This window comes from Dunckerocampus dactyliophorus, chromosome 8 (assembly GCF_027744805.1).
Source record: "Dunckerocampus dactyliophorus isolate RoL2022-P2 chromosome 8, RoL_Ddac_1.1, whole genome shotgun sequence".
NCBI lineage: Eukaryota > Metazoa > Chordata > Actinopteri > Syngnathiformes > Syngnathidae > Dunckerocampus > Dunckerocampus dactyliophorus.
The window spans coordinates 31,385,809-31,399,363 of NC_072826.1; positions in this window are offsets into that span (position 1 = coordinate 31,385,809).

Genomic DNA, 13,555 nt, shown 5'->3' on the forward strand with positions numbered 1-13,555 from the left:
AACTACGTCTAAAGCTCCCTGCCTCTGCTTCTGGGGCCCCAACCCCATCTCCACTCGTCACAGTGAGCATCTTTGAGATGTGCTAAAGCAATAGCAAAGAACTGAAAAGTCAAAACCTTCAAGGGGATTGCCAATGGTGCCACAGACAGCTGCCTTCAAAGAGGACAGTTGGATTTGCTGATATTGTTTTGGCTCAGTAGCCAGTCTCCATACAGTATGAAAGGTAATGTAATCTAACCTCACGTCTCATAACATTAGATGCCTAGTGACCACAATACTACCTACGTACTCCATGTCTTTCATTGTTTTTTGACTAATAACAGCCCATAGTCAACCACAAAACAGCGATCATTTATTCATGAATTATTTTTTGGAAATCCACGATATAAATGGTAAATGGTCTTTCACTTGTGTAGCGCTTTTCCACCTCCAACGCACTCAAAGTGCTTTGACACTGCTAGCACATTTACCTGCTGATGACACAGCATCAGGAGCAACTGGGGGTTCAGTATCTTGCCCAAGGACACTTCGACACGATCACGGAAGATCAAACCTTCAAACTTCAGGTTAAGAGACGACCACTCTACCACCTGAGCCATGCCGTCCCATATAGTGAGTGGGCGATGTCTGAACCGCGATATAGCAAGGGACGACTGTAGTTGGAACTGTGGGAAGAAGAAGAAGAAGAAGAAGAAGCCAGTGTTTCTACAGTATGATATCTTTTGAAAATACTCTCTCTCAGATGAGTTTTTCCTTCCTTGAAAAATGCATGCTTCCGAACTCTTTGATTGTCTGTTGCCAGAAGCGCAAACCTCAGGCCCAAGTCAAATAGAATTTATTCTCACTGGAAGAAGAACCAGCAAACAACTCCAATGACGAACACACATTTGACTTGGAATTTAAGACCAAGATTTGACTGGACCAATCGTGGAGCTTTGTGTCTACAAAAAGCAACACAAAATACTCATGAATATAAAGCTCACTTTTCTTCTGTTTGGGGGATTTCTTTCTTGGCTCTGCTACTTCATGAATTATATGTCTGTGTGCGCTACTACACCACTACAGATCTGACAGTAAACACACAGATGCATACAATACATACAGAGCTACAGAACCAACACCCCTATAATCACCTTTACACTCATATTACCCAATGTAGTGGACATCATAAGCGTAAATAAGCCATGTAAGACATAAATAAGACTGGTGCTGGTGTGTGTTGCTATAAATGTGTTCCCTGGGGTGAGTAGAGTAGTGGACAAAAAGTGACACCAGGGGTTCAGAGTTGAGGTTTAGCTTGGCGTGGGTTACTGCAGCAACAGGGGTTAGGGTTAGAGGTTAGCGGTTAGAGTTATAGAGTTAGGGGTTAGGGTTAGAGGTTAGCGGTTAGAGTTATAGAGTTAGGGGTTAGGGTTAGAGGGTAGAGTTATAGAGTTAGGGGTTAGGGTTAGAGATTAGCGGTTAGAGTTATAGAGTTAGGGGTTAGGGTTAGAGGGTAGAGTTATAGAGTTAGGGGTTAGGGTTAGAGATTAGCGGTTAGAGTTATAGAGTTAGGGGTTAGGGTTAGAGGTTAGCGGTTAGAGTTATAGAGTTAGGCGTTAGGGTTAGAGGGTAGAGTTATAGAGTTAGGGGTTAGGGTTAGAGGTTAGCGGTTAGAGTTATAGAGTTAGGCGTTAGGGTTCGAGGGTAGAGTTATAGAGTTAGGGGTTAGGGTTAGAGATTAGCGGTTAGAGTTATAGAGTTAGGGGTTAGGGTTAGAGGGTAGAGTTATAGAGTTAGGGGTTAGGGTTAGAAGTTAGCAGTTAGAGTTATAGAGTTAGGGTTAGAGATTAGCGGTTAGAGTTATAGAGTTAGGGGTTAGGGTTAGAGGGTTAGAGGGTTAGAAGTTAGCGGTTAGAGTTATAGAGTTAGGGTTAGAGATTTGCGGTTAGAGTAATAGAATTAGGGGTTAGGGTTAGAGGGTTAGAAGTTAGCGGTTAGAGTTATAGAGTTAGGGGTTAGGGTTAGAGGGTAGAGTTATAGATTTAGGAGTTGGGGTAGAGGGTTAGGTGTTTACAGGTTAGAGTTATAGAGTTAGGGGTTAGGGTTAGAGGGTAGAGTTATAGATTTAGGGGTTAGGGATAGAGGGTTAGCGGTTTACGGGTTAGAGTTATAGAGTTAGGGATTAGGGTTAGGGGCTAGGGTTAGAGGGTTAGGGGTTTGGGTTACAGTTATAGAGTTCGGGGTTGGGGTTAAGAGTTACGATTGGTGCTGAGGTTAGGGTCAGGGTTTTGGGGTTAAGAGTTAGGGTTAGTGTTGGGGTTAGTGTTTGGTTAGGGGTTAGGGTTAGGAGTTAGAGAGGGTTGGGGTTAGGGGTTGGTTTAGGTTAGGGGTTAGGAGCAGAGTTAGGAGTTTCAGTGGTGCATTCTAAATATACTGTATGCACATAAATTAACCATGACAGTACAGTACCTAAAGACTATTTGTGTGGTAGATAAGAGAAAAGATTAAATAAGAAAGAAAGGCAGGACAACATAGACGATATGACTGCCAGAACAGCACATGCAAGGACATCCAATTGAACATTGTTTTTGTGCATTAAATTCATGCAGCCTCAGCTGCCTCTGTGAGAGACTCTCCAACTGTTACAGTGTCAAAAGATGGATTTTGAACGGTTTCTGTGAGCGTCTGTGTTTAACTTTTATTTCTATCAACAATACCCAGGGAAGCAAGTATACCGAGATTTGGTGGATGTGTGGTTTGCATGACTGCCTCACAGTCAGGTGATTCTGGGTTTGAATCTTGGTTTCTTTCCACAATCCCAAAACATTCTGTGAGGGATCATTTGAGAAATTATTCATAGGTATGAATGTGAGTGTGAATGGTTGTCTATATGTGCCCTGCAATTGGCTGGCGACCAATCCAGGGTGTACCCCACCTCTACCCTAAAGTCAGTTGGGAAAGGCTCGAGCTCACCAGTGAATGTAATCAGGACAAGCGGTATAGAGCGGTGTATATAAAATGAATAGATGAACACACAATACACAGAATAACTTGTGAGACTGTCATGAATAAAATGTATCTATCCATTTTTTTCTGCTTATCCGGGTCCAGTTCGTGTGGGCAGCAGTGTCAGTAGGGAAGCCCAGAGCTCCCAGTCTCCGACTCCTCCAACCCGGTTGACTGAGCCATTTTAACATAAGTACAGCCACCCAACGAAGGAAACTTATTTTGACCGCTTGTATCCACAATCTTGCTCTTTCAGTCACTACCCAAAGCTCGTGACCATAGGTGAGGGTAGGAACGTAGATCGATGGGTAAATCGAGAGTTTTGCCTTCCGGGTCTCAGCTGTATCTTCACCACAACAGTCTGGTACAGCGACCGCATTTTGTAGACGCTGTTCCGATTTGCCTGTCGATCTCACGCCCAAGCCTTCCTTCACTCGTGAACAAGATCCTGATATGCTTGACCTCCTCTACCTGGGACAAGACTTCAATCCCAACCCGAATCCACACTTTTTCCGGCTGAGACCCCTGGCCTCAGATTTGTAGGTGCTGAGTCTCATCCCAGAAGCTTCACACTCTGCAAACCGCCCCAGTAAACCCTGATGCTCACAGCTTGATGAGGCCATCATGACCACATCATCCAGAACACAGTGTGTTAAAATCCAAAACAATATTTCATCAACCAAGGTCCTGAACACCGGCGCGCCACAAGGTTGCGTGTTATCACCCCTGTTATTCTCCCTACACACCAACAACTGCATATCCAATTCTCCATCTGTCAAACTCCTAAAATTCGCAGACGACACCACAGTTATAGGCCTCATACACGACGAGGATGAAACATCATAACGAGGTCAAACACCTAGTACAGTGGTGTGCAGTCAGCAATGTTACACTCAACATATGAAAAACCAAAGAACTCATAGTGGACTTCAGGAAAAAGGCAGGCCAGCACATCTCCATCTGCATGAATGATCACGTAGTGGAGCGAGTTGACTCCTTTCGTTTTTTAGGCACCACCATCCATCAGTCCCTGTCATGGAACCTGAACACCAGTCTCATCATTTCAAAAGCTCACCAAAGATGACACTTTCTCCGACAGCTGAGGAAATTTAGGGTCAGTCAAACAGGCATGATCCATTTCTACCGCGCCACAATAGAAAGCATGCTCACCTTCTCCATCCTGGTCTGGTCTGGCAATACCACCAGCCAAGATAGGCAGCAGCTGGAGAAGGTGGTACGCAGGGCCTCTAAGATGATTGGCCACAATCTTCCCACATTAGCCTCACACTACAACACCAGAATTGCCAGGAAAGCCAAGAACATCACCTCCGACCCCACTCACCCAGCACACCATCTAGTCACACTCCTACCATCAGGTAGAAGGTACCACAGCATCACATGCAAAACCACACGTTCTAGGGACAGCACCTACCCACAAGCCATCCGCCACTTGAATATGCGCTAACACTTACTGGACTCCACTACCGACCTGCTAGCTCTTCTGCTCATTTTGCACGCTGTTACTCCAGCAGCCCCGTACAACCATGCTCTTTTACCAATGCACTTTTTCAATGTTCGTACGCCGTCATTCCTGTCTTCTATGTGCTGTTTTTGACCCCTCCTTAGTTTTGTTTCTCGAGTTGTATTGTTGTGATTGTATTGTCAAACTGTGAGCACACCAAATACATTCCTAGCAACTGTATACCTATACTGTTGGAATGGCTAATAAACTCGAAACTTGAAACTTGAAACTATCCGCAAATAGTAGGCTGCCCCTACAAATTCTGTCGATGGAAATTATGAACAGAATCAGTGACAAAGGGCAGCGTTGGCGGAGGCCAATGTTCACCGTGAACAGGCTCGACATGCTGCTGCCATTGTGAACCAGGCTCCTGTTCTGGTATGTAGTAGCATGTCACGAACCCTGTACACGGTCAAATGCCTTTTGTAATTACACAAAGCACATGTGAACCAGTTGCGCAAACTCCCATGCAGCCTCCAGTACCCTTGCAAGGGTGGGGAGCTGGTCCAGTGTTCCAGGACCAGGACGAAAACCGCATTGTACCTCCTGTAGCTGAGATTCGAGTAAAGGTCAGACTCTTTTCTTCAGTACTCTAGAATAGACTTTTCCTGGGAGGCCGAGGAGTGTGATAGGAGGTAGGGTTGGGGGGAGCTGCATTAGTGTAAAAGATGTGTCAACCAAGACAGCCCCTCAACATCCTATAAAATGCATAGTGTGAGCAATTTTGTCCAAAAAATATGTATTTGGTATGGTAACTATGACTTCTATATAATTATATATTTATAATGTATATTTACAAGTATTCATTGTAATTCCTAATTAAATTAATTAAAATTAAACTAATGATTTACTTCAGTGAGTGCCATATCCTCTTTAAAAGCACGACAGCCTTAGCAATCACGTTTTGAAACAAAACATAGAGGTCTAAAAGGGCTCAACCAGTTTTTTTTATAATATTTTCCATAAATCACTTGACAGGGGTTTGTTGTGCTATCCTCCCCCACTGGTTTTGCTACGTTATAATTATTATGCAAATTACCCCTGCAGGGTTTGAAGAGCATCAGGTTTTCATTAGTTTTTAAGATGAGTGCTAATTTATGTAGCCTTATGTGTGGCTGCATCATCGCTTGTTGGCGTGGGCGGAAACTGCTGCCACCAAAAGAGGGGGACATTGTACACATGCTAAGATTAGGTTAGGTTCTAATATTGCAGCGGTGTGGTGAGACCCAATGCAAAGGTCAAAACAGCTTCTTGGCGACATCAATTCTGATTTCCAAATTCATTATCTTCATCCACAGATGAGGACAATAAACCAGAACTTTGATTGGTTGTCATCTTTATCTCCTAGTGTGTGCTGGCCGTCTCCATCATCCACTTGTTAGCACTATTGAACGCCATTAATTACATTGTCTGTCATGTGCCGATATCTCGTCTTCCAGTCAGAAATGAGTTAATTTGTCCAAGGGAGCCAGCTTTGCCGAAACCCTTGGAAACAAGTCAGAATGTGGCTAAGAAGCTCTTGCTGTATTTTCATGGTGCCATTGAATTGATACCAATTTCTCTTTGTCTGCTTTGTTGTAAGAGCACAACAATCTACACACTGGTCAATTCAGTGTCTACAGCTGCACACCGTCACAGTATCAACAACGGCCAGTGGAGGACAGAGCTGCATTTGCAAAATAAAAAAAACTTACAATAATAAGGGAGCCAATTTACAGCAGGGTTACTTAAGTTACTTAGTTGCGTCTGTGTTTACGTAAACAAACGGTGGTGCACAGACGTACAGACGATGGAAAAGCACTGCTCGCAGGACATTGAGCTGCTGATGGTGAAATGCAGACCTTTTTATTTACCTCGTGAGTTTAGCGCTGTGTATTTAACTGCTGTTTACATCCCACCACGAGCTAACACCGCTAACGCACTGGGCCTCCTGCATGACATCATTGATAAACACGAGACCAAACACCCAGACGCTGTATTCATTATATCTGGCGATTTCAACCACTGTAACCTCAGGACTGTCCTCCCCAAATATTACCAGCATGTGAGCTTTCCCACAAGGGAAAATAACATCCTGGACCAAGTCTACAGCAACATGAAAGGTGCTTTGAAGGCTGTTCCAAGACCCAACTTTGGAAAGGCTGACCACATCTCTATATTCCTTTATCCAACATACAGACAACTTCTTAAAAAAGCTCCCCCTGTAAGTACAGCAGTTAAAGTGTGGAATGAAGAAACTGATCAAGTACTTCAGGACTGCTTTGGCTGCACAAACTGGGATGTGTTTAAAACTGCAGCGGGGAGGGAAGATTGTACTGTTGATTTGGATGAATATGCTTCTGCTGTTACTGGCTACATTAGCACATGTATAGAGACTGTTACCACCACCAAGTATTACAGAAAATACCCTAACCAAAAACAGTGGATGAACTGTGATGTAAGGGCTAAGCTACGTGCTCGTTCGTCTGCATTTGTCATGGGCACCGCTGAGGACTACAAAAAGGCCAGATATGACCTGAGGAGGTCCATACGAGAGGCCAAAAGACAGTACAGACAGAAGCTGGAGGGCTACTATTCCACCTCAGACCCTCGGCGCATGTGGGCGGGGCTCCAGCACATCACAGACTATCGACAGCGGAGTAGCGTAGCCACGTCCAGCCAAACCACACTTCCAGATGAGCTGAACGAGTTCTATGCCCGCTTTGACACCCAAACTCCTGATGAGCACAGAGGGTGGCTGGACTTGGGGAGCACACAGGACTCACCTCTCATGGTGACATCAGCTGATGTGCGCAGGGTTCTGAACAAAACAAACCCACGAAAAGCAGCAGGCCCAGACAACATCTCAGGACATGCACTTCGGGTTTGCTCATCAGAGCTAGCTGATGTGCTTGCTGACATATTTAACCTGTCGCTTGCACAAGCATCTGTACCGACCTGCTTTAAGTCCACCACCATAGTGCCCGTACCCAAGAAGAGCAACGTGACCTGCTTGAATGACTATCGCCCTATAGCACTCACTCCTATTGTTATGAAGTGCTTTGAAAGAATAGTCATGACCCACATCAAAAAGAGCATCCCGGCAACTGTGGACCCTCTACAGTTTGCATATCGCCAGAACCGGTCCACGGATGATGCAGTCAACACTGCCATCCACACAGCCCTTTCTCACCTACAGGGCCAGGACACATATGTCAGAATGCTATTTATAGACTATAGCTCTGCTTTTAATACAGTCAGCCCCCACAAACTCACAAATAAGCTCCTCACACTTGGCCTGTCACCCTCCCTCTGTAACTGGGTGTTTAACTTTCTCACAGGCAGGCCCCAGTCAGTCAGAGTCCACAATCGCACATCCAGCTCAAGAATTGTGAGCACTGGGACCCCACAGGGGTGTGTGCTGAGTCCGCTCCTCTACACGCTCTTCACCTACGATTGCGTGGCCTCCCAGAACAACACCAGCATCATTAAATTTGCGGATGACACTGCAGTCATCGGCCTGATCACTGGTGGTGTTGAAACGTCATCCAGAAGAGAGGTGGCGGACCTCATAGCTTGGTGTCGTGATAACAATCTCCTTCTCAATACAGATAAGACTAAAGAGATGATCATCGACCCAAGAACAAGGGAAAAGGAGCCACATAGACCCCTGTTTATTGATGAGACTGAGGTGGAGAGGGTGAAAACCTTCAAGTTCCTTGGCACACACATCAGCGAGGACCTCACCTGGTCTCACAACACCCAACAAATTCTGAAGAAGTCCCAAAGGAGACTGTACTTCCTGAGAAGACTGAGGAAATTTGGCATGTCCACCACAATCCTGAGTTGCTTCTACAGATGCACTATGGAAAGTGTCCTTACCGCCTCCATCACTGTTTGGTACGGTAACTGTACAACACGTGATAGGAAGGCACTCCAGCGGGTGATCAAGACCTCACAGAACATTGTTGGGGCAGCCCTCCCCTCACTGCAAGACATTTATAAAACTAGAGTCCTACGAAGAACACACAACCTCATCAAGGACAGCACACATCCACAACACTCATTATTCACACTCCTACCGTCAGGCAGACGCTACAGGAGTTTGAAGTCCAGGACCACAAGGCTGACAAACAGCTTTTACCCACAGGCCATCAGGCTCCTCAACGAAGCACTCGCACACGCCGCACGCAACACACGCACACACTCATAGCACTTTATTTATTTATTTATTTGTATTATTTATTTGTATTAATGTCTCTTCTGTTGTTGTTGCTTAATTTATTGGTATTTATGTTTCTTATGTTCTTATTCTTTTTCTTGTGTTTTCTTTCTTTTCTTGGGAGAATGAACAGAATAAAAATTTCATTGCATAGTATAACTACCTGTTTTACCATGCACATGACAATAAAACTTTTGAATCTTGAATCTTAAATACAAACCTGAGCGGTCCACAAAGAAAAGGTCCATTTCTTATCGTCGGTCAAGGCACAATCCGTAATAACACATGTGACTGCATGTTCTGGATGCAACAATACATGAGGTGCTCTGCGTATTCACGTGTTGGAAATGGGCAGGGCAGTCAATAGAATCAATACCTGTGTCATACAGAAAGTGTTGACATACTCCAGCCACACAAGGCCCATGGCACCACTTTGTGATCTGACAATGGGTCTTGGGATCCTTGGTACCTATCAACAGTCATGTCATAGGACCTGTGGCTACCAAGTGGAGGTCACCGACCTACCACCAAACAGGTTATGTTCAAGGATGTTGCAGGTCTGTGAACAGCACCTGCAAAACCACAGGGGGCTGTCTCGTCAATTGCCTCTCCTTTCCACCAATGGTTATCATGTCGTAGATGAACCTGGGGTTACCTTCTTTTTTGGTTTTGTTTTTCTTTTTTTTGTCCTGTCCAGCCATTAGGGCAGATAGTATTGTTGATCTAAAAGCCCTCACGTGCTTAACAGATTAGCTCTGCCAGGGAAAAGGGTGAGATACACTTATACACTTACTACAGAATTTATTTATTTTATATGTTTTGTTGTTATGCAAATTTGGAGCGGCCGGACCGGAGAAGGAGGGGATAGAGAAGAAGAGAGAAGAAAACAGAGGGGGGAGTGCAGGGACAAGAGGGGGAAATAAAGAGAGAGACAAGGACAACAGCAACAGCAACAATTGTGACAACAATCCTAAAACAACAGAAACAAACAGGACTACATCAGCAAATGTCTATGATGGCTATAAAGACCTGCATTGAAACAGTCATACATAATGAATAATGAAATAATGAACATAATGAAATGATGATAGTATACTATGATAGTGATCAGAATAGCAATAACTGTAATGCACACAGTTGTAACAACTATAATCTGCTATAATAATACTCCAATAACAACTATAATAATATTGCAGACATCACCATCACTGTAATAAAACCAACAACATAATAACACGCTGGTTAACTCAGTGAGTAATGTGGTGAAGTACGTATGTACTGTGGGTGTGCATATGTACGTGTGTCCAGGCATCTCTGTATGTGTGCATGTCTTCATGTATATAAATGTGTGCGAATGTGTGAGCGTGTAATTGTCACTTAGAATGCATGAAAGGAGAGGGACTGCTTCCCACAACCTAGCAAGCTCGGCCCCACACAGTCAGGCCGAGCCCCCACCACCAGAAAGCCACCGGGCCCACAGGGACGGGCAGCACCAAGACCAGCCCCCCAAGAGCCAGCCCACAGAGCCCTCCACCCCCCGGAAGACCAGCAAGGGGCCGCAGAGAGGCAATCCCAAACAGAAACAGGGCGCCGGCAGGCCGGAGGACAACAAACCCCTGAGAGCGGCGAGAGATCACACCCCACAAGGGCAGACGGGCACCGGGGGCTACACACCAGCAGGCCCAGAGAACAGGCAAACCACACAAAAATGCCCCACAAGCAGGCCACCGCGCCGCGAGAGCCAGCGGACAGGTCCACAGCCACATCCGCGACCCCGCCCGGTGGACAGGCGCCGCGGAATAGGCAGGAGGTACCCCAATCCAGCCCGCTCCACCCGTGTACGTGATAAAATAGGATTGTGTCTATTATGCAATGGACCTTGTCTTTGATCCAGCTCTTGTGTAATAGAGTGTTGGGGAAGCGGATATACAGTATATGCATACTGGGAGCGAGGGATATACAGTACAGTCAGCCAATTTAAATGACATCGTCTCACTAATTAGGTCATGTTCTAATAAAATGAGAATGGCCATTATTTGCAATCATCGTGTCTTCGATTCGTTCATGTAAACCTTTCCCATCATTTCATACCTCTCTTTAGGGGTGTGGAGAGATTGACTGGCGGCAATATTATGTGAAACATGGACCTGTCCAGCTCGGAACACCATTTACACCCCTGGGGTTTCCTGAATGCGAAAAGCCACTTGATGGTCCTTGATTTATCTGCTACACTCTGCTACACGCCATTTTGCAACAATTGGCAAAACATTTTATCAAATGTAATGAAAAACCAATAGGTTGCAATATTTATTGTGTTTTAATTGGAGTTTTTGAAGGGGGTTGAAATATGGTAAGATTGGGAATAAATAAAGACTCCGGCAGGTTGTGGGTGCAGGCCAGCTATCAGAAGCACTAAACTGCATTTACAATTTAAATTTCTAGTATTTGTTCTATAAAGTTTATTCTCAACAGTGTTATTGTGTTATTTTCATTTTGTAGCGTGTTTCTTGGCTGCAAAGCTTCCAGTAGTGTATGTGTAGGTTAGATGTTCAGATTTAAGCTTCTATGTGTAGCCATTTCAATATAAACTGCCCGGGGCCTTCAGAATCAGGAGTGCTGGCCGAGGCCACTTAAACATTGTTAGCAATGGGCCTTTTTCTTTAACCAATCATATTTCAGATTCGCTTTACAGGGCCAGCTAGTTGGCTACAATAACCTCATCTTATATGCTGGTTGATCAGAGCAAAACGGTTTGACAAGCTACGTTACGCCAAGAATGGCAATGAAAAATTGACATATCTGTTGAGTGGATGTATTTTATTTAAAAGTTGTAAGTTTTTGTCATGTTTTTAGATCAATATTGATTCTGAACTGATCCACGTGATGTCGTAGTGTTGGCCAAATTTACAAGAATCGCCAATCTGAGTTGTTACTAAGTTACCAATGCTCGAAGTTCCCAGCAGAAATGAAAGTCAGGTGCATCTGCAGTGATGTATTTGAAGACAAAGGGTTAAGTGGGTGTTTTGATTTATTGATCATGGTATTGTGGTAAGTGGCTGGATGGTGCAGTGGGTAATAATTCTGATGCTTGGTACGTGGGACTGGGGTTTGAATCCCAGTCATGGTGAATGGTGAGATAGATTATCATCATTATTAGGAGTATTACGAGACACACTGTTCATGAGACGAGACGAGACGATAAATGAGATTGGGTCTATGAGAACAGGATTTTAACTTTACTTTTATGAAAAGCGCAATTAAAAATATAAAAAAGGCAATATATTGCAAACTATTAATATAATTTCTACTACATTACATTCTTCTGCACTCTGTGTGTGTTATTGGCCCTGCCTCCACCCACCCAGACAAAAGACTATATGACTGACAAAAGGGCTCCCTTAGTTCATAACGTTGTTCTATTGAACAACCTCACCAAGGTGCTCAATCCAATGCACAGAATGAACCCTCTTCTCGCCTGTTTGGGGGCGACAGACAAGGAAAAACAGACACGCATGCACATGGCAATGTATTGAGGCCAGCAAAAATCAGGTTTATTTTATTGTGTGATAAATTTACATCCATCCATACATTTTCTTCCGCTTATCCGGGGTGCGGGTCGCAGGGGCAGCAGTCTCAGTAGGGAAATCCAGAGTTCCCGGTCCCCAGCCACCTCTTCCAGTTCCACCAGGAGGTCACCAAGGTGTTCCTAGGCCAGCTATGAGACGTAATCCCTCCAGCGTGTCCTAGGTCTGCCCCGGAGCCTTCTTCTGGCCAGGCATGCACGGAACACCTCACCAGGGAGGCGTCCAGGAGGCATCCAGACTAGATGTCTGAGCCACCTCAACTGGCTCCTCTCCATGTGAAGGAGCAGCGGCTCTAGTCTCACTCTCCCCCTATCTCTTAGGGTGAGTCCAGCCACCCTACGGAGGAAACTTTCAGCTGCTTGAATCCGCGATCTCGTTCTTTCGGTCACGACCCAAAGCTCATGACCATAGGTGAGGGTGGGAACATAGACCGACTTTGCCTTCTGGGTCAGCTTTCTCTTCACCACGACGGTCCGGTACAGTGACCGCATTACTGCAGATGCTACGCCGATCCGCCTGTCGACCTCACGCTCCAAACTTCCCTCACTTGTGAAAAAGACCCCGAGATACTTGAACTCCTCCACCTGGGGCAGGACCTCATTCCCAACCCAGAGGGTGCAATCCACCCTTTTCCGATTGAAAACCATGGCGTTGGATTTGTATTTATTTATGATTGTCCCAGGCCTAATGCCCACGAGTGAATGACAATGAGAAATCACATTTTTAATCTCGCAAGATTTTGTGACACGATGTCTTCTGACACCCCTAATTATTATCATTAAAAAAATATTGGCCCGAACAATGTCTGCCAAAATTCTGTCCGGTTAAGTTGCCACTGAAGGTCCAGGTACCAACACCCGATAACATTTGCAAAAATGTTCCACACTAAATCCACAAGCAAAGTCACTGCCTGAAGACGCCGACTAGTAAATCAGATAAGACTTTCCAGACAGAAATGGAACTCGTTAGCAAAATATAGGGAAGATAGGTCCTGTTGTGAATACCTTACGTAATCGTCACATCGCGCTGCCACTCTGCAGATGGTCCGGGAGAGGTGGGCAGTAACAACAGCACATCTATTTCCACATAGCAGCAGTAAGAGCTCTTATCCCTCTCAGCAAGCCCACACTCTGACAGGAAGCTGAGGTACTTGACGAGCAGTACCAAGACCACATACTGTACCATGGTTAAAAATGGATGCTGATGTGAGCGAGAACATCTGTAAAAAGGTCCCACAACATATACGGGTCAAAAGTCGGC